Source organism: Ambystoma mexicanum, chromosome 6p (assembly GCF_040938575.1).
Source record: "Ambystoma mexicanum isolate Mex_15411 chromosome 6p, UKY_AmexF1_1, whole genome shotgun sequence".
NCBI lineage: Eukaryota > Metazoa > Chordata > Amphibia > Caudata > Ambystomatidae > Ambystoma > Ambystoma mexicanum.
In genome coordinates, this window is record NC_090935.1 from 111,971,192 (window position 1) to 111,996,530 (window position 25,339).

Below are 25,339 nucleotides of genomic sequence, written 5' to 3' on the forward strand. Positions count from 1 at the left end.
AGAAGACTGGTTAACCAGAATGTGGTCAAGAACACCGTGGACACTGCAGAAACAGCAGGCAGGTCTCTTGCGCAAGGCACTCTTCTTAAAAAGACATGCATGGCTGTGTACATCGGGCTTCAGACCTGAGACTCAGGCCTCCCTCATTAATAAAGACATTGAGGAGACTAACCTCTTTGGGAAAGCAGTGGATGAAGCGTTGGAGACGGCCAAGAAGGAGCACAAGACTATAAGGTCCTTGCACCAGATTACACAGAAACCCTCCTCCAAGAGGGGTAATAATTCTTGGCGGTCCTTTCGAGGACAAGCCCGTACTGGTCAGAACAACTATAGCACGGATAACTTCAACACAAATCAAGCATCTGGAAGCCCTACTTGCTACACCTCAAGGGGTCGGAAACGCGGCAAAGGTAGAGACAGAGGCCCCAATCCCAGAGGAGCCACAGCCTCTGGTCAGAAATGACCACCAAGTGCAGGTCCCCTCCCATGTCTCCCCGGTCGGGGGGGGGGGCGATTTAACATCTTTCCTCAAGGCATGGGAGGGGATAACTTCCGACCAGTGGGTCTTAAAGACGGTCGCCCACGGTTATTGCGTGGAATTCACCCGACCTCCACAGTTCAGACCACCGCGCTCACGGCGCCTTTCACCGGACCATCTGGAGATCCTGATTCAAGAGGTGGAAGCACTGCTCGGAAAGGACGCCATAGAAGCTGTCCCTATTCTTCAGGTAAACGAGGGTATTTATTCAGTGTACTTCCTTGTACCCAAAAAGGATCTCACCATGCGTCCTGTTCTAGATCTGCGCCCAGCGAACAAGTTTATAAAACCCCAGATGTTTCGCATGGTAACACTGCAGGAGGGGATCCCATTGCTGAGACAGGGGGACTTCATGGCAACATTGGACATGAAAGATGCATATTTTCATATTTCAATGTTGCCAGCGCACAGAAAATATCTAAGGTTCATGATCCAGGATAAACACTACCAATTCAAGGTACTCCCCTTCAGCATCGCCTCGGCGCCAAGGGTGTTTACCAAGTCCTGGCAGTGGCAGCAGCACACCTGCGCAGACTATCGGTCCCAGTTTACCCTTACCTCGACGACTGGCTCATTACGGGGGACTCGTTCGACGCTTGTTTTTCGAACACCCAAAAAACAGTAGATCTCCTCTTCAGCCTGGGTTTTTCAATCAATGAAAAGAAATGCAGCTTAGTCTCCAGCCAAGGAAAACAATTTCTGGGAGCGCTAATTTGGACGGAAGACTGCCTTGTCTTCCCATCCAGCGAGAGGGTTCAGAACATGCTCTCTCAGATACCTCAATATGTAGCCAGTCTGGAGGTGACGGTACCCAAGGCCATGCGTTTGCTAGGGATGATGGCGTCATATATATACTTGGTTCCCCACGCACGGCTGCGCATGCGTCCCATGCAAGAGTGGCTCAACAGCCAGTGGTGTCAGGCCAGCGGACAATGGGAAGATCTGTTAGTTGTCTCGCCAGCCCTCGTTCTCTCTCTGCAATGGTGGTCAAGAGAAAACTTCTTGAAGGGGAAGACCTTCACCACCCCTGCAGTGGAAGCCACTCTCACGACAGATGCATATCTCATGGGGTGGTGAGCTCACCTGCTTCAGCAGACAGCACACAGAGTGTGGTCCCCTCAAGTAGCGTCCAACCATATAAACTTACTGGAGCTATTAGCGGTGTTCAAAGCATTGAAAGCCTTTCAGGTGCAACTGCAAGGGAAGACAGTGCTGATCCTAACCGACAGCACCAAAGCAATGTATTACCTGAAAAAACAGGAGGGCACTCACTCTCCAGGGCTATCCAAGCTGTCCCAAAACATTTGGATATTTTTGTTGTCCCAACATGTTCCAGGGGAACTCAATCTTCTGGCAGACGTATGCAGCAGAGATTTTCCTTTGCCAGAAGAATACGAATGGCGACTGCACGAAGACATTGTGTCCAACGTCTTCGCAGAATGGGGTTTCCCAGAGATCGACCTGTTCGCTACTCAGGAGAACGCCCAATGCCAAGACTATGTCTCCAGGTACCCCCAGAACCGATCGAAGGGGAACGGTCTCTGGATAACTTGGTCGAGGAAATTTGTCTACCCCCCCCCCCCTTCTCAACAAGATAGTGCACAAGATGCACCAGGAACCAGTTACCATGATACTGGTGGCCCCCATGAGGGCCCGCCAACTCTGGTTCGCTCACCTGATGGAAATGTCCCTCTCCCCACGAGTCAAGCTGCCCTGCCCGTACAACATGTCTCAGGGCAGGGGGGAGACCCTACACCCATGCCCACAAACTTTGAACGTGGCAGCCTGGCTCCTGTGATCATAGAGTTTCGACACCTGCAACTCCCTCAGAGATGCATGGACATACTCAGGGAAGCAAGAAAACCTAATACATGTTATTGCTATGCCAGCAAATTGAAATGTTTTGTCATCTGGTGCAATTCCAAGGGCGTCAATCCCCTTGATTGCTCACCCTCACACATTGTGTTGTATCTAACCCACCTGTTGGTTAGTCTTCAATTCCCTAAAGGTTCATCTGGCTGCTCTGTCAGCCTACACCACATCACAACAAAAAGTATTGTGGTGGAAAATACCAGTAATTAAAGCCTTTATGGAAGGGGTTAAGAGGATTTATCTTCCCATCCCCTGGATGGGATCTGAATGTGGTTTTGACCAGGCTCATGGGAGCTCCCTTCGAGCCTATGCATAAAGCAAGTCTGAAAGACCTGACTTATAAGACAGCCTTCCTAGTGGCTATCACTTCTATCAGAAGGGTTAGCGAACTGCAGGCTCTTTCTGTTTTAGACCCCTTTGTTACAGTCCACAAAGATAAGGTAGTTCTGCGCACACATCCCAGGTTTGCGCCCAAATTCATTTCAAAGTTCCATGTGAACCAGTCAATCGAACTACCCACTTTCTTCCAGAACCCTACTAACATGGCCGAAAGAAGCCTTCACACACTAGACCTGCGTAGGCAGTCATGTTTTACTTGGAAAGAACTAAACCACTAAGGAAGACTAAACAATTCTTCGTTTCAGTGGCAGCTGGTAGAGAAGGGTACCCTGTCTCTAAATCAGCTATCTCAAAGTGGATTGTCAAATGCATCGCACTATGTTTCTCTCTTGCTAAGAGAGAGCTGCCGTTCAATACTAGAGCACACACTACTCGAGGCACTGGGGCATCCATAGCATTCATTGCAAATGTTCCTCTTGAGTCCATTTGCAAAGCGGCAACCTGGAGTTCTGTACACACCTTTACAAAACACTATTGCCTAGACACTCATTCTAGGTCTGATTCTCAGGTGGGACAAGCAGTACGAAGACATCTTTTCTGTACTGTTCCTTCTCACAACCCACCTCCAACTCCGGGTACTGCTCGCTAGTCTATGCACAGCATGTGATTCTAAGCAGATTAACGAGCATCAGAAGACATGCATTACTCAGGGTAATAGCATTTCTGATGATTGTATCGGCTTAGATTCACATGCGCCCTCCCTACCTCCCTGCTCGACGTGGAAGGAACATAGACGTCTTACTACTTTCTCTCTTTATGTACTCGCTCTCTATAGCCTTGGGCTCCCTCATGGCAGAAAAAATACAATTGGAGGGACCTCGGCGCGTGAGGGATTTTGGGTACTACACACGTCACGATAGGGATAGTGTTACAGACACGCATATGCCGACGTCCCCTTTCAGTCCCTGAAAGACGAGATGCAATACTCCGCGGTTACCACTGGAAGTCGGACCATATGCACAGCATGTAAATCTAAGCAGAAAAAATCACCAGAAATGCTATTACGGTGAGTAATGCATATCATATTGATGGACCACTTTTAAAGACTATTACTGTCTTTCCACCTGGGCAAGAAAAAAAGATTACAGTTTAGCTTCATTCATTAGTGAATTATTCTTTAACTGGACTGTTGATTTTGTTTTCCACAGCTGAATAATATTCCCAGGTTTCTAACAGTGTAGCTTAATGAAATGTTTTACATGCATTTAGGGGATTATTCATGAAAAAGAAGGGATTTAATGGATGAAACCTTGTGGCCCATGAACGTAAGTAGTGTTTGTGTTTTAGGAAGCGCTCATCGGTCCAGATAGTGATATAATATGACAAAGATACCTAGTCAATGTAAGAGTTCTACGAATTCGGGAGCAGTAAACACGCTACTGGTCTAATAAAAATATCTAAACCAGGTCTGCCTTTGGCCACTCGATTTATAAGCACTATGCCTGCCCTTCATTGAAGTCCTGTTAAAAACAAACACTGGCAAAGCCAACAGTTTTGAATTGTGTTTTTTTTATTAGGGATTTGCTAAGCACTGTGATTTAGATACCCAGGTACTCGCACCATTTTTCACCTACTACCATCAATGGGCATTTAATACCACCATGGCAGTGCCTGTCACATGCCTAGACAGAAGCCCAAACTGTTGGCATTACCAAGGCTTGTTTTGTTAAGTGTATGTGGTAGCTGTTGCTTCTTCTCCAGCATGGGGTCTGGCATGGATTCACATGCTCATGAATATTCCCCGTCGTCAGGCTGGGAATCCTCGGTAAAGAAAAATCAGTATCAGTTTCGTTTCTGATCTGTCTTTTGTAGTAGTAACCAATCACTGATCTCTGCGTCATCTCTGGCAGCCATCTTCAGATTTTTACTGCACGTTCAAGTGTTGGGATCCTCGTGCTATTGCTCTCGAGCTTTAGTGCTTTTTTTTGCGCTTTTTTCATAGGAAAATGTTCTCTTTTTCGGTCAAAAGAGCCTCAAGCTCCACCGTTTCTTTATCCAATCAACGGGGACCCGTGTCGGATTCTTCTACGCCTCTCAAGGGTGAAGATTTCATCGAGCCACGCTTTTGGAGGACTCCAGAAGTTTCTCGGACATGGCCCAGGAGAATGGAAGCTCGACGCCCGGAAAGCTGTTCAGGGTCTGCCCTGGATGCCAGCTTCAGAATGTCTTTGAGGATGAACACTCCCTTTGCCTCTACTGCCTGCATGAGGACAAGACTCAAGTGGAGAAGGACTGTGCGTTTTGCGGCAATATGTCGGAGCGGACCATGAAGGACCGCCATCTGCGTCTCGCCAACTGGCTGGAAGGGAAGAGCCCGTCAGGCGAGAAAAAGAAGAAGTCAGAGCGGTCTTCTAAGACCTTTGAGGGCACCCCTGCGACGGGGGCCCAACAGAAGGCCAAGCACCGCAAGTCCGCTGGCACCGGGAGCGCCGAACGGTCAGGCTCTACGGGTGCCAGGCAAGGCGCATCCTCCCCGGTGCCATCAACCACGAGCCAACGCTCTGGCTCGGGTAAGAGGAAGGCCGAGCACCCGGCGAAGCTCCTGGAGAGACCCCGGTTGAGCTCGAAGGCCCCATCGGAGGGGGAGCGAGGCGGTGACCCTCCCCCCAAGGAGAAGGCGGTGAGCGCACCTAAGGTGGTGAAAGCCTTGATCCACCCGGCCAAGGCCTCTATCGAGACAGTCGCGGCGGCCCTGGCTCAGCCTGTGGAGGCTACACCAGTGGTGGCGACCTCGGGGCCCAGAGTCTCCCTGCCACCGCGGAGGGAGTCCTCTTTCATGCCCATCGACAGGACCCCCATGAAACCTCCGACGGAGAAGAAAAAGGGGGGGCAGGAGGTCGTCGTGGATTCGGCCTCAACCTCTGAAGAGGAGCTGATCGAAGTCTTAAGCCACGGCGTTGGCGTGGAAGAAGACCAGCCCGTCGGGAGGGACCCCTACGTCGGAGACGACGATAACGGCGAGGGTGCCGACGGGGCTCCTGACCGCCCGTCGGAATCCCCTCAACCAGTGCCGCAAGACAACTCGGCGACCATTTTGTTGGCTATACAGTCCTTATGCTCGGAGATAAGGACGAGATTGCCATTAACACCAACGGAGGAACCGATCCTGACGGGGGACCCTTGAGCCAGGCCCTTCTGGGAGCCCTCCTCCTAAGAGAAGAAGGATTCATCCTCCACCTCCTTTTCAACCATCGCGCCCTGCTCAGCCCTCCTCCCCGTCCATGACCCGTGGGGATGATACGGGGACGGACACGGCCGCGACGGGTACAGACGACGAAGTTTACGATGAGGATCTCCCAATGTCACCTCCTCCCCGGGCTTCTCCGCCCGACGAGATTGGATCGTTTCATGCCATGATCGCCAGGGCATCTGAGCTTTTCCAGCTCTGCCTGGAAGAGAAGAAGGAAGGTTTCCTTTATCAACGCCGCGAGACCAAGAGGAAGACGGTCCTCGCTGTACCTCTACTGGACGATATCTGGGATGAGGGTCTCGCCCTCCTCAAGAACCCATCCACAATGCCTGCGAGAAGGGATCGGTACGAGAAGAAGTACCGGGTCCCGGACGCGGCCCCCTTGTGCCTTCGGGCACAGCCGACCCCGGATTCGGTCGTCTCCGCGGCGGCCAGGAAGAAAGCGGGGGGGGGGGGGGGCCTCGGCCTCTACGTCAACCTCCCCGCCGGACGGCGAGGGAAAGAAATTGGACACGATGGGACGCAGAGTCATCTCATCGGCAGCGACGACGATTAAGGCTGCCAACGCCTTGGCTATCGTAGCCCGCTACGACAGGGAGTTGTGGTACAAAATCGCCCCCCCTGCTGGACTTCTACCAGACGACAAGAGGGCGGAGGCCCTAGAGATCTTGCAGGAAGGAGAAGTGGCGTCGGACCACGCCATTACTATAGCGACGGACATCGCTGACACTGGATTTCGCCAGTTGGGCAACGGCGTGTGCCTTAGGCGGCGGGGATGGCTCAAGGCAACAGACTTCCGGCAGGACGTGCAGACCAGAGTCTTGGACATGCCGTTCGACGGGAGCAACCTGTTTGGGAAAACAGTGGACGATTCCCTACAAGCCATCAAGACGGGCACGGAGACGGCCCGGGCTCTTGGTGTTCTCCAGCAACGACAGCCGCCCTTTCGGAGCGGCGGAGGCAAGCAGGGTGCCTCCAAAGGTTCCGGCGGCGGTTTTTCCACCTATAGTCAAGCGGCCCGTTCGTCGTCACAGGAAGCCTACACGGGACGAGGCAAGTTGGGCGGACCCCGCCGTCGTCACCAGGGAGGACAAGGCGACAAAGCCTCGTCAAAGCAGGACTGAACCGGCCGTGGGGTCGGGCCCCCACCGAAGCATCCCGGTGGGAGGCCGGCTGGCGAGCTTCGTCAGCATGTGGGAGTCCATCTCCACCGACCGTTGGGTTCTGGACGCCCTGGCCCAGGATCACGCGCTCGAGTTTCTAAAGAAGGGCCCGTGCGTCCCCCCCGTGGCCAGGAAGGAACATCACGTCCCTCAACTTCTCTTGGAGGTGAAGGCGATGCTCAAGAAGGGCGCCATCGAGCTCGTCCCAAAGAGGCTTCGGGGCTCCCGAGTTTACTCAAGATACTTCCTCGTGAAGAAGACGGGAGGATGGCGTCCCATCCTGGACCTACGACGACTGAACAAATTCATCAAGGCACAGAAGTTCCGGATGGTCACCCTCCAGCACGTCCTGGGTCAGCTGGAGGAGGGCGATTTCCTGTCGTCGTTGGATTTGGAGGATGCTTACTTCCATATCCCCATCCTAAAGGGACACCGAAAGTTTCTCAGATTCGTGGTCCAAGGGCGTCACTACCAGTTAAGAGCCCTTCCCTTCGTATTGAGGTCGGCACCCAGGGTGTTCAAGTGCCTCGCACCGGTGGCGGCGCAGCTGCGCCTGGAGGGGATCCACGTCTACCCATACCTGGACGACTGGCTCATCCGAGCAAAGACAAGGGAACTCGCTGTGGAGCACACGGCGAGGACCGTCCAACTACTCACGGACCTGGGATTCTCCATAAACTACGCAAAGTCCCACCTGGTGTCGCGCAAGACGCGCTGTTTCTGGGAGCGAAACTCGACACAGTGGCGCTTCTGGCCTCTCCGTCGGAGGAAAGGACGAGGGCCATCTTGGGCAAGGTGCAGCGGATGCTGGTTGCGGACGCGGCCAGGATGAGGTCCATCAAATCCCTCCTCGGAATGATGTTTTCTTGCATTTATCTCATCCGCCTGTGCAGGCTTCGGATGCGCCCGTTACAGGAGTTCCTGGACGCGCGCTGGATTCAGACAACGGGCAGCTTCGAGGACAGGATCACACTCGACGAGAGCTTCCGACGAGAGATCCGGTGGTGGGGCACCCGCGCGCATCTGACGGCAGGCATGGACTTCCAGACCCCGGGCCACCAGAAGACAGTGACCACGGATGCCTCCCTGGAACGGTGGGGAGCGCACACCGAAAATCTGCACGCGAGAGGCCTTTGGCTCCCGACGGAGAAGTCCCTCCATATCAACGTCCTGGAGCTCCGGGCAGTGTTTTGGGCCCTCAGGTCCTTTCTTCCATCCCTTAAGGGCAAGGTGGTGAGGATCTTCGCCGACAACACCGCCACCATGTTCTACATCAGGAAGCAGGGCGGTACCAGATCCCCAGCCCTGTACAAGGAGGCGCAGGATCTGTGGCATTGGGCCGTCGCCCAAGGGATGTTTCTGGTGCCGTTTCATCTGGCAGGAATAAAAAACACCATCGCCGACTCGCTCAGCAGAGAGCTACGCTCGTGCCACGAGTGGGAGCTACGACAGGATCTAGTGGACCGCCTCTTCCGACGGTGGGGCACTCCCCAGATCGATCTGTACGCGATGGCGACGAACTCCAAGTGCCGGAGGAGCATGGGCGATGCTTTCTCGTTCCCCTGGGAGGGCCTGTTTCTTTACGCGTTCCCTCCATTGCCGTTGCTGATCCGGCTCATCAACCAGCTCAAGAGGTCATGGTGCAGGATGATCCTCGTCGCACCTGCGTGGCCGAGGCAGACATGGTTCCCGGACCTTCTGGACTTGTCAGCGTCCCTGTCAATCAAGCTGCCAGTGGACGCGGATCTTCTCTCCAGGGAAGGAGGCGCCATCCTCCATCACGACCCGAAGTCGCTGAACTTGCAGGCCTGGCTCCTGCAGCGTTAGAGTTTGGAGGCTACGACATACCGGCGGACTGCAGAGAGGTTCTTGCAAAGGCAGGGCGTCCTCAACTCTTAAATGCTACGGACACAAATGGAAGAGATTCTCTGTCTGGTGCCATGCACAGAAGATTAACCCTCTACGGATTACGGCTCCTCAAGTACTGCCGTACCTGCTGACGCTGGCCAAGGCTGGACTGGCGCACGCTTCCATCAAGATCCATCTTGCTGCGATCTCCCGATACACCAAAACCACGGGACGGACGTCTTTGTGGTCTCATCGTCTGGTGAAAGAATTCATGAAGGGACTGTTCAGATCGTTCCCGCCGATGAAGGCTCCGGCCCCAGCGTGGGAGCTCAACGTGGTGCTGACCAAGCTCATGGGACCTCCGTTCGAGCCTCTGCACTCGGCTCCGTTGAAGTTCCTGTCGTGGAAAACAGCGTTTCTTGTGGCCATCACCACCGCACGACGAGTGGGAGAGATCCAGGCCCTTTCCTGCAAGCCCCCGTACTTGACTTTTCACGACACGAGGGTAGTTCTCAGGACGCACCCCTCCTTCATGCCCAAGGTGCCGTCGGACTTCCACCTCAACGAACCCTTGGTGTTGCCCATTTTCTTCCCGTCGCCTTCATCGCCGGCTGAAAGGACTTTGCACTCGCTGGATGTGGCTAGAGCGCTGAAGTTCTACGTGGACCGCACAAAGAGTTTTCGGAAGACGTCGCAACTTTTTGTGAACTTTGGACCTGTCAATCAGGGGAAGGCTCTTTCAAAGGCTTCCATTTCCAGATGGCTCTCCGGCTGTATCATGTACTGTCATCGGTTGGCAAACCGACCGCTGCCCGGCCGTCCGAGAGCCCATTCCACCAGAGCGATCGCAGCTACCATGGCGTTCCTATCTGGTGTGCCCCTGCTGGACATCTGCAGGGCTGCTACGTGGAGGTCGACGCACACCTTCACGAAATTCTACTGCGTCGACTGGGATTCCAGGGAGGAGTCCAGGGTCGGCCAAGCAGTGCCGCGCAACCTGTTCGCCTAAGTGGAGCCTGGTGAGAAGGTAAGAGATGCTTAATGTTGAGTTGTTGTATTGCTTAATGTTGAGCCTGTTGCCACCTCCCGTGGTTGTGCATGTGTGTACTGCTATGTATTCTTTATTCATGAGCATGTGAATCCATGCCAGACCCCATGCTGGAGAAGGAACAAGTTACTTACCTGTAAATGTTGTTCTCCAGCATGGGTCTGGCATGGATTCACATGTGAACCCTCCCACCTTCCCCTCTGCGGCTCTTCACTTGGTCATACTGCCACTTCACGTGCTACCAAATCTGAAGATGGCTGCCAGAGGTGGGGCTTAGGGAGATGGCAGTCATTGGCTGTGGTCAGTATGACGCAGAGATCAGTGATTGGTTAGTACTACGAAAGACAGATCAGAAACGGAACTGATACTGATTTTTCTTTACCGAGGATTCCCAGCCTGACGACGGGGAATATTCATGAGCATGTGAATCCATGCCAGACCCATTCTGGAGAACAACAGTTACAGGTAAGTAACTTGTTCCTTCTAATGAGAAAGTACAGGTTTTAGATCAATATTTATTATTATTAGGGTATTTATTGTGCTTCAACCTAGCTTCGGAAAGTAACAGAGCGATTTACAATCTTAGGGGGAAGAACATGTAGAAGGAAGCGGGAAAGTAGGGCGCTAACAACCCCCTACATGATTCCATGGGGGGTTGAGCAAACAAAACTATTCTAAGGGGGTCCATGTAGGGTCTATGGAGGGTATACCGACGATTCATTTTTAAATGCCACTAGTGTTATGGAGGAATCTTCCAGCCCTCTGTTTAGGGTTACCTTATTAAACCTTAAAATATGAATCCTTGAAATTCTTAATATATCTTTGACTGACGATGGAGTACAGGTACTCAAGCAGTCCACGCAGCAGTTAGGAGGGGCAGGGATAGGCTAACATACAGAGTAACTCAGTATTACTTCGAGTAAGGAATTCTCCACACCAACGTATTATTTAAGCAATAGAACCCGAGCGTCGGGTGACCGGGGCACTAAAAGTGGCGCTGCAGTGGTTAGGGAGAAGAAAAAGAAAATGGCTGCCACCATGGAAAGGGAAAACTGAGTCTGTTTTCCCTTTCCATGGCGGGCATCTGGAGCGGACGCATTGGGAGCACAAGTGTTCCTAGCACGTACGCTCCTGAAAAAGGATAAAAAGAAGGTAAGGGGTTGGGAGGGTGGGAGTGGGACAGAAAAAAAAGTACCTGTGTCCCTGGCGGGGGATGAGGGAAGCCTCCAGCCGTGTGGAGGCGCGGAGCGGGGATGGCCCCGCTTCGAGCCTCCTCATTGGCTGAGGGGCAGCCACGCCCCCCGCCGGGGACAAAGGCCGTGGGATCCCGACGGAGGGATTCCCGGCCGGATAGGGACCTGGCGAGAGCCAATCAGAATGCTTGTTGCATTCTGCTTCGCTCTCGCCGGGTTACTAATAAAAAATATAATTTAGATCTCATTAAAGGTATATAAAAATGATGTTGCTGGTTCGAGTAAGCAAGTAGAGTTCCCGACGCAAAGATTGTTGCATTCTATCCATGAAATTACCTTTCTCTGCCACGGTTGCTTCATACTGACCCAAAAGATATATTTGTGCAGTTGGCCGCCTCTGCAATGAGCACAAGTGATGCTAGCGTCTGATGTGACATGTATTTTTTTTTTGAGGAAATACAGCTTAAAATCTACAAATCTAGGCATTACTTTTGTTGTCTCTGTCTATACATATATAGCAGAAAATCTGTTTGTTATTTATACATTTCCACACCGTTCCACCAATCTGCACCAAATTTCGCATAGTTGCCCGTTAGGACCCTCCAGACTATATGGCTACATGGCATTTGGACACCCCACCCCTTTCCCTGATTTCAGCTCCTTCACACATGAGACGGTTTCCTGCAATTGGCGAAACATTAATGTGGTCGTAGAAGGACCACACACAGCTCAATTTAAGCATGGCGGCGTGAGGAACAAAAATCAAGGGCCACGTTTCAAGGCCCTAGGACGCACCGTTTCCAAGATATTTGCAACACAGCAAGTGCACTGCGCCAGGGTGAGGAGACTGGTGGGGAGAACGCACAGTAGGTGCTGCCCAACTCTCGCCTCCCCTCCACGTTTGCTCCAGGGTTTGTCAGCCAGCCACATGCGCCCAGTTCACTTCGCTTTCAACAGTGGCCTACAGGATCATTGATTTTCAACAATTAATGAGCGTTATCATGTCTGTCTACAGAGCCTGTGCTGAGTACCGGTATTTTTTGCTAGTTGAATATACAGCACACTTCAAAGGAACTATGGTGTCCTCATACAACACTGCATATCAATAACACTGTTGAAAACGGTATTTAAACATCTGTATAGTGCTTAGAAAGTTCCTCATTACTGGCGCATCACAAGCTACAAAACGGGATCTCATTGCAGCAGCCCATCCCAGCAGTGTAGGGTTATTATTTACCAAGGACCAATGCGAGCAATGCCTGCCAACCTTGAGCGGTGCTTGGAACTATGGCAGAAAGAGCGTCATATCCTTGCACAGTAGCGTGTGAGATATGTCCAGTGATGGATGCAACTGAAAAGCCACCTTGATGTCATTCTAAATGGAAACTATATGTGTGGCAATATTTGTGCACTAGCCATTGAGAGTAAGAAATGGTGTGCTGTGTGAATGTATAGAACTGAGGTGACGAGTTACTTTTTATGGCTGGCTAGTAGCTTGCAACTTTAGTGTTTGCCCCGTTATTAAGAACCCTACATTCCTGTTCTATTTAAAGGGTATCGCGTTTTTCAAAATAATTAATTTCGACAAAATGATTCTGAAAAAACTCATTGAATTATATGGGGTGGGTGGGATGAGGGGCTACAAGGGGTGGAGAAGGGGGATCGAGGTAGGATTGCTAATAAAGAGAAGTATGAAGTTTGGGAGCGGGGGTTCCCCAAATATAAAAAAAAAACAATTAAATAAGTTTCTTTCTAAAGTTTTGTCGCAAAACATGGTAAATCAAACCGTTTAAAGCATTTCCGTCCTTCTCGGGGGAGGGGATGTTATTACTTACAGCTTTTGTTCTCAAAATCTATCTTGTTTATAATTGCAAGATGTGCTCATTCGTTACAGAGCTGTCATGTTGATAACATCAAAACATGATCAATCTTTACAATTGTCATCTGAAAGGAACAGACTTGTAGAAGCCCAATTACTATTGAAATGGATTGCATCTAGGAAGCCTGAAACATGAGATTGCCGATACAGAAATTAAGAGAGCATGTTTTTGCTCGGAGCCAGGTGGTGACTGGGTCACGTTATCATTTCTTGGGTCAGTGCAGTTCTTTCTGGTACTGCAGAGCTTCGGCTTTCATGACTGATAAAGTGCAGGCATTCCTAGCGGCGATGATCCCAGAGGCACTCGGCAGAGAGTGGATACCACAGTAGGTGGCGCCAAGGAGGGGGGGGGGGTCACAGGTTTTGTGTAATAGGGGAAGTGAAAGGGCTTGCTCTACATTGGAGCAGACTTCGTAACTAAAGTGCATGTGCTCTCCTTTCTTGTAAAGGTCTGGGCCTTTAAAGAGGCTGGGTCAAGACAGCTTCTGGATGACGCAAGGCTTGTGACTCAACTGTTCCCATCACATACAGAGAATATGGTAACCTGTCTTGATTTCTCTGGTCGATAGTTACCATATACCAAGCAGAGGTTTGCCATCCCAACAGTTCTTGGATAGTACCAGCAGAGCTTCATGACAATTTCTCAATGTAACCAGTGTATTTTTAGAGGTCACTCACACTTGTGAGGGTGTAGCTAAGCACTGGTAACAGATGTTTGTTTACTAACATTATGGTACAGAGGTTTGGTCCCTGAGGGGGCAACTTGACTCACTGGGTTGTGCTCGGCTAACCACCCTTCAGCTGTGGGACTGCCACATTCACGTTTTTGGTAATTTTTTTCTCAGTCTTTTCGTAGCTTTGGATTTTTATCTTGCATCTAGATGCCATATACCAATCGTTTGTACTTGGTTTTCACAACTGTAGGCCTTGCTGCTCTAGGTTCCTGTGTGACTGTTTCCTTATGCCATCCACACATTTATAAGAAATATCTTGCTATTGCCCACTGCTCTGGATTTACACAGTTGCCCCTATTAAGGATACCTGGGGTGTGGCAGGATGTACACAAACAGAATGAAACCAATGTCACAAACCAGTGGCACCCACAAAGCCAGCTCTTTGAGCGTACTGGCGCATAGACACTGGGATTCTATGGGCATCTTAATCTTGGGGATCTTAAGGTCTAACTGGAGCGCAGTCGGTATTCATGTACCTCGTGAGGGCTCATCAAGGGAACTCTGGGGAAATCATAAATACCCAGAGCCTTGCACCAGAAGTGCGGGAGTAAACGTTTAGTTCATTTTTGCATTTAACTGTATTAAGTACTAGGAAAACCTTTGTCGCTGTCCTCCACCTTCTCCATCTACTCTTCACCTCCGATAGAGCACTGATAACCTCAGTGTTAGAATCCGCTCTGCAGGACTCACACTCACACTCTGAAATGGAATTCTATCATTCCTTTCTTTTCCGGTGATTAAGAGGGGGCCACAAATATAAAGAATATAACGAGAGAACACATAGCCTGGGTTATCATCACCTAGTTAGTAAACAGCATGTATGGTATTAGGAGGGGTAGATCTTAATTCTGTCATTCATCTTAGTTGACGATTATACGTATGTGGGATTGCTACAACTTCCCATCAAGAGGGTCCGCATCAACTGTTTTGTTCTAATCTGCCAGCAAGGTTTTTTCGGAAGGAAAACTATGCTGGTGTCATTTTCTAGGAATATATCTCAGACGTCTGTTAATTGTTCAGTGATTTCGCGAACATTAATGCAGAAGTAGCATGTCCTTTCCCCAGATCCTTGTCCCGTGTCAAGTCTCCGTCTACATTTTCTGGTTGTATAGCTTGGTTGTACCTGTGTCTGTGCTTTGATGTTTTGTTTCAATGTGTTTGGAATCCCTTCTATTGTTCTCCTTGACATTTTCCTGGATCTGGGCTGCAGGTGTCTTGTTTGCCTCAGTGTTCTGGGTTTTGTTTAGATCTACATTGATTTGTTCTAGCAGGTTTCTTCTTATGCCCATATGTCTTGTCACTGTGATCATTTCTGGTTTTGAGGTGTGCATTGCTACTGTTTCTCCAGTCTTTGATGTATGGTGTGTGCACCAATGCATCTTCTGCTTGGACTTCATTTTGTGTCCCTGAAGTATGATGCAGCAGGTTGGCATTAGTATGCATAATAGGCCTTTTATGTTGTATTAGGTGCTTATACTGTGGTTCTACAGGTCTTATTCTCTCTCCTTGAGTGTCACCTATTTCACAATGCCATTTATTTCATTGCATCTTTGTGTGTTTCTTAAATGACCCATCATATTTTTCTTATTTTAATGTTACAACTTGTATCCATGTAACTTGTTACCAAGTATAACCGTAACCAACTCGAGTTTGCCTTGGGGTATCAATGTTCCCTGTATGAACCTGCTGTGCCCCTGCGTGTCCACCGTGCCTTTACTTGTACCCAGCAGGCGGGCATGTCCTATTCTCTGTACCTGAGACACAAACCATAAAGTCATGCTCCCACACAAATGTTGCTTTTCATGTTAACTTTCACTCCTGAAGTAGCCCCCCCCGCACCATGAGGTGAGGCTTTACCAGTGTGTGCTGTCACGATTTACCATTATGTTGTAGCCCTTAATCGTGGTCTTGCACTTTGTGGACTGTCCTATTGTACTTAATGTAACTAGCGCCTAGATGCTTCAGGGTTTCGTGTTCTGCTATAAAAGTAAAAACAAATAATAAAAAAATACATCCTTTTGGTGTGTCCAACCTATTGAGTTGCCTTATTTTGGTTCTTCCTGTGATGCCTAAATTCTTAAATCTGCCTGTGAGGAATTGTCACCTGGCAAGGGTAAAGAAGCCCTAGCCTTTTTTTGTATTTATTAAAATGATGCGAGTAATTCAATCTCGAGGGTAGTGTGAGGAACCTGAGGCGTCCTCACTTCTTTTCCCCCCTCTATCCTCATCTCGGGTGGCTAGGAAAAGGCCATCATTTTTGGATCATGACCCTGGGTGTGAATATGCAAGGGAGTATCACCTGGGTGTGGAGGGAACTTGGGGAGTGGGGAGATGATGTCCTTGGTTGAGAAGATATCCCCCATTCCCTTTTCAGAATGAAACCTCATTTTCCGAAGCCTTTGTAGGCTACTGTCAGCCCTTTCCCTTTTCTCCCCTCCAAACTGTACCCAAGAACCACATCAACTCAATACTGGGACGAGGAAGAGACCAACTAGGAGGACCCATCCTCATTGAGTCCAGGCAAACCCCTATCAGCCTTGTATGGTTAATACAGACACGCATCAGTCGGGTACCAAGACGAGGAGAAGAAAACACACTTCCTTATTAATGCAGACAGCCACAAACACCACACTGGTACTGAGACGAAGAAGAGTACTATGGAGGTGTACCAATGGAACAGTCAGGCACAATCAGCTAATAGATTTTGCCATAGTCAGGCAATTGAACTTAATGACCCACATCCTTGCCACACAGCACCAGGAGAGACGGCCTGGAGAAAATTCTGCTGGAGAGGCGAACCGGCCTGGAGAAAAGGAGCGGGCTGTATAGGAGGAACGGGCTGGTGAGAAAGGAGTCGGGAGGCCGAAGCCAGCCGCAAGAGGGTCTGGAGGTTCTGCCGTCCTCGGATGTACGCTGCCGGAGCTGTGGGGTGCCAAAGCACACCAGCTGCCGGAGCACTCCAAGAGAGTGAACGGTGCTCTCTGCGGCTGCCACGAGAGAAGAGTGGATAATGTGAAAGCCGGAAAGCAGAGCGAGAAGTGGAAGGAAACGGAAGGGTGCTGCTGTGTGTAACCGGTGAGTGGAAACCGGGAATCGCTCATACCGGGACGTGCCAGGAACCAGAAACAAACCCTTTTGTGTACCGAACTGAAAATTGTTATAAGCACTTTTGAATGTTGAAAAAAGTTTTTCGAAATACCAAACTAACTGAAGGACATTATAAGCACTTTTGAATGCCGTACAGAGGAAAAGCAAGTTTTGAGCACTCGCGAGTGGAGTGAAAGAAAGGAGGTTCATGCAGCAGAATGAATGAAACGCAAGTGTTGGCAATGCCAAGAGAATACCAAGAAGGATACAAGTTGAGAAACAAGTGTGGCAAAGCCAAAAGAATGCCAATAAGGGTCTGAGGTGAGAAACCCAAGTATTGATGAAGCTAAAAGAGTTCAAGGAACTACAGGTTAAGAGGAAACCTGTATTGGAAAGGACCAGAAGAATACAGAAAGTGTAAGACAGTGCCTACAAAGTGCATGAGTTTTGGCAAAGCCCAGAGAATATCAAGAAGCGTATGTGTTGAGAACCCGTATTGGGCCAAAGCTAAAAGGGTTTAAAGAACTGCAGGTAAAGAGGAAACCTGTGTTGGCAAGAGCCAGAAGAATACAGAAAGTATAACAAGGTGCATTGTGGCCAACCAAGCCACCCTAAACTGTTACAGTGTGACACAGATGAAAGAAAAACTTCACTGCAAAGGAAAGCAGTAGACAATTGTGGATGGAAAGAAATCAAGAAGGGGTATGGTTTGTGTGACCTATAATGGGTGGACCGTGTGGTCCGACAACTGCGCCTAGACCGAGTGCCCACCTTTACGGAAAAGCCAATGAAAGTAATCACACAGAAGCTTGTGTTTTGCAACAACATCTTGTGTGATTTTGCAGTCGAGAGAGAGAACTATTTATGTGAGCCAGTGAAAAGTACTCGTGGTAAGGGCTGGGAAGCGTCCCAAGGAGTTGTGGTGTTTTTGGAAAAGCTGGAAGATTTGAATTCTTGGGGAAATTAACCACAATATCTTGTGAACGCCTTTGAACTTGGGGAAGGGGAGATGATTACAAGCCAAGAGCTTGAAAAAGCTCTGATCTTTATTTTCAACACTTTTTTGATGCTGACATCCCTACACATTGTATACAGTTAGTTGTGAGGGCAAGTATAGGTTTTTGTCACAGACCTTTGATTTGGACTTCCTGGCACAGACTATCCTTAGTTTTCTTTAGTTAGGGAAATCCCATTTTAGAATAGGGCAAGTTAGGCACTACTCCACCCGGCCTTTTGAGTTTAATAAAATGTTAACCAACTTGAACCTGTTGTCTGTGTCTGACTCATGCCTTCACAGTAGTGTGCTAATGAGATTCCACATTCATAAGCTCTATGCCAAATGTATAGTGCATGTCTTTGCACTGTTGGATCAGAAGCCTGATCTGCAGCGCCTGCTCTACAGTGGCTCAGAGTAGGTTCCGAGACACACATTCAAAAAAGGAGTAGCCTCATACGAGTGCTAAATACAAAAAGGGCCTCTGATTCTATTGAGAAAGGAAGGAAGTGGGATCAGTGTAGACGGGGGAGATTCTTACAGCTGGAGGAAGGTTCCGCCATCTTTTTCCTCCCCGCCTCCATCTTCCCTTTCTGCCCCCTCCATTTCCTGTAGCACAGTGCACTTTAGGTGTGATGTCAGAAGGCAAACTCCACTTGCTCCAAAGACAGGGATTGGGTCCTTAAATCAAGCTTGCTTTTGTCCAATCATCTGTAGACCTTTGTCTTTAAAGGAAGGGGTCGCCTACACCTTTTTGTAATCTTCTCTGGACTTCAAACCTTCAAGAAGATTACGCAGCAGCCCTTTCCAAAATCCTTCAGGTGTGAGGTAAAGAAAGGAAGTACGAGGCTGAGACAATCTCTATCACCTAAGCGTCCCCAGGGCATACTGGTGGTGACCTGCTTCTTGAGCAAGACCTGTAGCCCTGCCAGCCACACTGCTGCCCAGGACGTTATTGTGCTGATGGAACCCTGCAGTTCTGTGCCAGCCTCCCTTGAGACCCTGGATTGGGACTTACAGCTCCTGAGAGCCAAGGCAGCCAGGATTCCTGCTCTTTTGTCGTCAAACCGTTGCAAACTGTGATTCAAGCTTATTCAACACTGTGTTGAACCAGCAGGACCCTTTGTAGCTGCCTTTGACACTCAACTTTTGTACTGCAGTCTCGCCGTTCGAACCAGTTCGCTGCCTCACAGCGCCTACTGAAGCGTGTTGTTGCATCGGCTCGAACAAAGCAGCATTGCTGCGTTTGCATTGCTCGAACTTCTGCTGTGAGTGAACGGCCATTGTTATTTTCTGTGAGGACTGCATTGAACAGACATGCATGCGCATCCCGTCTGCAGTAAAACTCAACCTGGTGATATCCACGATCACCACCTCTCAGACATTGTTTCAAATCACAGCCTTCTTCTTTTTGACCCCACCTCTACATCTGCTTGCCACTGGACTACCACGATTGCCACACTTCAAACCAGATAGAACTGCCGAACAGCGCAGAGAAACCTGGTTCACTGCATTGTTGCACTGCTGAGACCCTGAAAAGGCCATTGTCTGATAACTGCCTCCTGGACCTTTTTTGGGCATCGAGACTGACTAGGTCATATTTAGTCTCTTTTTGCAACTCCAGAACATATCCTTTTGGAATGTTGTACTTTATTACCTTTTCTCCCCATCTCATACACAAAGTGCTGCATCTTGTTATCTTGCATATTGTGTTCTTTCTACATGAGTGTTTGCTATTCAGTTATTTAGTCATTAGACATGCTTTCGTTTTGGACTGTTACACTTAGCTGTTTGGGTTGCTGTTTCACATTTACACCCCTCCTGAGAGTATAGCCTCCCCTTGGCCCACACTACCACAAAGGTAGAAGTAGGTATATCTCTTAAATGGGCCTCGTTTACCATTTGATTTGGTTCACTCTTCGTTTCTAGAAGTGCGCTGGCTTTGACGCTTTAGCATCTACTCATCCTTGTACTAGACAGAGGTCAATTTGTCACACTTCTCTACTAAGGTTCTTGGGAGGCAGCAGGTGGGTGGGTGAGTGCCCTGTGGGAATCTAGTTGAGTGTAAGGTATAGAGGTCTGTGGCCTACATGACGCATGCTTGTTCTACTCATTCTTTCCTTTGGTATGAGTGGCTATGGGTGTCTTGTAGATGTATGGGTTCAGAACTGCGGTTGCGCAGATTGGCTAATCTCAGATAAATGTTTTATTAAGCTTCGTCCTGTTTGACTGGTTTCCATCTGACTTGTACATTCCTTGCATATTTGTGTCATTACTTTGGTCTAGTGATCATGTGTGCTCCTGGTGGTTGCGCGAGTTCCCTGAGCGTTGTGGGATGTATGCCGTGGTAGAGGTTAGTGTGGGCTACCTCTGAATCCCTAAGGTTTCATTGTTGAGTGCCATTGCTGATTAGGTGATCTGCATTATATCTGTTTAGTTATGGAAGCGACATGGTGGTGTTTTTACAATTTTGGATGCATACTGAGTACTCTGTTGGGCCAGGTTGGTCTGAGCAATAGTGCACTGTGTGCCACCAAGTACTATCCTAGTATTTCAGTGTGGTGTGCAAAACCCATCAGCGTTATTACGTCTCAGTGTGGTGTCGCTCTGTGAAGAAAAGAGAAAGGAACAATAAAATGGACTCCCAGAACCATACGTCACTCACCATTGGGGACTTTTGCAAGGCTCACAAAATCTACTAGCCGATGAGTCTTTGAAAGCCAAGTATCATTTGCATGGTACTCAGCCTTGCTGGCGACAATGGTGGTGGTTGAACATTTATTTGCCATTCACTGCAAACAAACTTTGTTTGCAGTAAAAGGCAAATATGTTTCACTGTGAATTGCTTGCCTTTTGCCTTTGGGTGGCAGCATTGCACCAAATATGAATTGTGCTTCTGGGAACTTGCACCCTTTTACCTAAATTTGTGGTAAATATTTGTACACCAATCACCATGGGGTGGGTGCATTTCTCTTAGGTCTGGCATGTAAACTAAGGAACTCTCCCTCTAGGTCTAGTGGGATTTTAAGACTTTGTGAGGCTTGAATGGTGCTGAGGAGGGATTTGCAGAACCCACCTGTGGGTCGGTTCTAGAGGCCAACCGTAGGTGATGAGCATTAGTTTTTATTTGTCTCTCAAGGTAGCATGGTAGACTGAGCAGTAAGGCACGCTTAAGAACTAAGGGCCTGGTGTGGGAGTACAGTAGAAATGGCCAAGTCATAGTTGGAAACGGCTGTAAAAATATACTTCTTGGCAAAACGTAATCACATGCACTACAAGACACTCCTATTTACATATGTATATAGTCTGTTATCCCAAAGTAATATAACACCACACTTGCAATACAAACCGTAAACAGCAATTAAATGAAGCAATGCAATTACCATGGCAAATAAGGTGGGAGAGAAAGTTGCTAAATATATATATATCATTTGATTTTGAACTTATATTGCGCATATCCCATAGAACCAAGCAGAGACTGCATCTGGGGGCAGATGGTATTCATGATTGAAACAAGTTCCCCTGTATAACCGTTGGCTTCAGCGTACAGGTCACTAAAATAGACATTTTGGGAGAACAAAATTGATGTACACCCCTAATTCCACCACACTCATGGTTATCCAGCCAGGAAACGGTAGTGGACTTTGCCCATGCAATCTCTATGGGGCTTGAGGGGGAGCTCGGAGGTGTGTGTGTAGGTGTGTGTGTGCTCGCTCTCAGGTGTGTATGTGTGTGCTGTGTGTAGTAAGTATCTGATTTGACTCTGGCTAGTCTACGGTTGCTGTCTATGGTTTCAGGTTGTTTGCAGCAGGACTGGCCAGACACCCAAGGACAGCAGCCATGATAACTCCCTCAATCAGGAGGGACTAACAGGACACTGCGGGGGAGGTGCAGCGGTGAAGAAACACCACTCGGTGCTCAGCAGGTCTGCTTTGTCGTGGCGGCAGAGAGCAGGCTCCAACAAGGGCCCTCTTTAGGAAGAATAGCTAATGCAGGTGGATATGATCCTAGGACACAAGTTCCGTTGGTGACAGTGCGCTATACAAGTACCGCTAACATAAAATAACATAAGTTGAGAACTTGCAGAGTCCCAAGCCCCAGCTCACAACCATTTCAGGAGCAGGACCTGGTCGATGGTCAGCCCACAGGAAGGTCATGGGCAACTTTGAAGTCCGCTGATAAGAATGCAGGACTAGCTTGTAATCAGTCCAATGGAGGAAGACTTCGTCAAGGGTCTATCCTGGACACAGAAGAGACGGCAGAGGGTCACTGGAGGATGGATGGGGAATGTTGGTTCTCTTCAGCAGCAGTTCACCCGGTCTTCAGTGCAGTATTTGTATCTTTGGATTCCTGGCACCAGTGGTGAACTTCAGAAAGGTTCCAGACCCTCTCATATCAAAATCCAGGCTGTGGGGTTATCCCAGCCCAACAGTAGAAGGCGTCTGCCCCATTCAAACCAATAAGGTGTCCAGTCATGATAAGCCACTTATTGTACACCTGCCCAGTAACAGACATCCCTTGGAAGGAGTGTGGATTGGGTCCAAGGCAGTCCCAATACCAGTTTCAACCAGTTCAGTCACACAAAGCACTTGTCTGGGAGTCCAAGCAGGACCCAGCAAAAGTGCATGCGCTTATATGGGAGTTTCTGAACAGAGAGTGAAGTAAGATGGACAAAAGCAAGACGGTCAAAGGGCTTAAACCAATAAGGAACCATGTGGGTTCCGGTCCCAGACCCTTCCCTCTACTACTCTGATTTGGCAGACCTGGGTTGCGTTCCTGCCAGGTACTGCCATGAAGAAGAAGACTTGCGTTAGGTTTCTGTTCTTGGGTTCTCGACCCTTCACTGGTTGTCAGTGGCTTTACTTGACTCCCAGCTCAAAGGAGAATACCTCCGATTCTCTCTGGGTTTCTGTGAAGATTCGAGACCCTGCTATGGTTCAGTGGTGTCTGTTCCAACTGGGACAAGGAAGTTTATTTTATTTTGTATTTGATTGTGCATTTGTAAGGCACTTTTACATCAAGTAAATTGTGTTTCAAAGCACCCACAGGGCACCAGGGAGGGAACATGGGAGTGAAAGGCAAATATAACATTGAAAGAGAGAGGCGGCCCTACTAGGCCTTTTGAGCATTCAGAGTGTGCAAGTGCAGAGAGGGAGGGATGATGGGGCGGTAAGGGGGGAGGGTATTGGGTAAGTGCTAGGGTGACTAAGAGGGAAGTGCTATGGTTTAAGTTGCAAATTAAGTGACTGGCAGATATCACTTGGTCGACTGCCAATACAATGAAGTGCAGTGCAGGCCTGTGATTAGCACAGGTCAGAGGGCACCTAAAGCAAGTGTTGGGCATGGGCGGAGGCTGAGCCGATTGGGGTGCGAGGCCAGGACCCGGCTGGGCACATAAGGGTCCTGGTTACCAATCTTGGAGTTCATCCCTGAGGCTATGCATGGATCTCCACCCACAGACTGTCGGGTCTCCAGCGTTCCCTGCTTTACAAATGGGACGTGCCACTGGGTCTTCCAGGGTTCATAATTCTTCCCACCAGCCTCCCGGTCCTCTTCTGTTCTGACCGGCCTTCTCCAACTGCTCCTCAAGCCCTTCAAACTTTGTACGGTTCTGGTACTGTCACTAGACTTGATAGTCCACTTCCCCACCGGTATGAGACTGCCACTTCTTCGGCAATCTCTGTAGGATTCAGCCTCCTGCCAGCTCCGTTGCTGCTTCAGTGTCTGCAACATCTCACCCGCTTGCTATTATATACTACAAGGCATACTGTTGTAATTCTCAAAACAGATAAATACTATAAAATATATAAACAGTATAAGAACACTTGCAATACAGAACAGTAAACTATACGTATAGACACATTGTCAGTAACACATCACTTGGTAAACCAACTGCAAACACATATGTAAACTTTTGCAACTCTTAATAACTTTCTGTAACTTCCACCCAATCCTGTCTTGACAGTCAACCCTAACTAGTTTGAGTCTCTCGAGGTTCAGCTGAGCCACTGGGCTAGCAGTTGCTTCAGGTTGACTGGGGAAAAAGGTCAGAAGGAGAAAAAAATGTTCAGAGTGCTAGGATACAGATGGATTCCTTAGAGTTGCAGGTAAGTAAAATTGTTGGTTACAAGTAGGCCCAGGGAGGTTAGGATGACCTCCCGAAAGTGTTCCCCAAGGACCATTGTCTAGGGCAGGTGGTTTTACAATGTACAGAGTAAAAAGGGTTGTCCACCCCAATGTTACTCTGTGGGGACCTGAGCAGTAGCAGGATACAAGCTATCTGCAGCCCCCTGAGTCCTGAGATCACACAAGCGGGCTCCAGGTAGATTATAGTACCTTGGATTGATGAAGGTGTTGCTGTGGGACGGTTCCAGCGGTGAGGTGACAAAATACCCAGTCTCCTGTTCTTCGGTTCTGGTGATGGGGAGACAGTGACCTGAACAAGTCAGTGACCTCAGTGGATCGGCAACAGCACTCGAGCAGAGGGTCTGTGAATTGGTTTCAGACAGGCACACTGCAGAGTGAGAGGCAGTGGAGTTTTGGTTTACCTCCCCCACTTCCTGTTCTTCCAGGCGCTCAGACTCTTCACAGGCTTTTCAAGGGAAGCCCAGCAAAGACAAAGGGACAAGAGGACCCTCCCCCACCTAGTACGGTAGAAGAAGAAATCGGAAAGGACAAGCCGTCTTCAAGGCTTAAAAAAAGTAAGGCCATCGTTTTTGGTATGGTGTGCCCCATGTACCTTCATTGGAGCTGCGACAAAAGCCTACAGTGAAAAGTAAAGAACAAGTTCTGTAAATGGTACTGCCACCAGTCTGAGCAGATGGACTTGCCGCATTAACGAAAAGTTACTAGAGATGCGAGAAAAGGGACACACAGTATCCCCTCAGCACTCCACTTAAGTTGGTGTGTGCTGATCGCGCAACAATAAAACACAGGTAGGATAAAAAGCATTCGCCTGCCCTGGTAACTGCAATGAGTTAGTCAGGGAAAGGAAAGACACAATGAAAGAGAAGCTTTGGAAGCTTCTCACAGTACTGCACAGAAGGTGCTGTATGTTCAGTTAAAAGTAGATGCCTTAAAGTTGGAGGAAAGCATAACTCCACAAAGAAATCCCAAAAGGCGGCAGAAAGTTTCCCATGATCGGAGTAAAAAAAAGGTGAGTGTGGGAAAAAAAAGTTCCCACTCACGCAGAGAGAAATGGCTATAAAATACAGGTGTCCAGCAAACATTTCTGGGGGACTCGCAATGAGTGGGGTTTTGACACAGAGAAATCTACCCTAACCGATTCGTATGGAATCCACATGGTTTTTTTCCATTTGACAGTGGTTATCTAACAAGAAAACCCACACTCACCCAAGTTTCTGTTTTTTTTTTTTAAATATCAATTGTCAAAG

At 48.9% G+C, this 25,339-nt stretch overlaps 1 protein-coding gene across 1 annotated transcript in view; it reads left to right on the top strand.

Annotated features, from left to right (window-relative positions):
* The window catches only part of STOML2 (stomatin like 2), a 392,482-nt gene that overhangs the window by 134,355 nt on the left and 232,788 nt on the right, over positions 1-25,339 (top strand). The window lies entirely within an intron of this gene.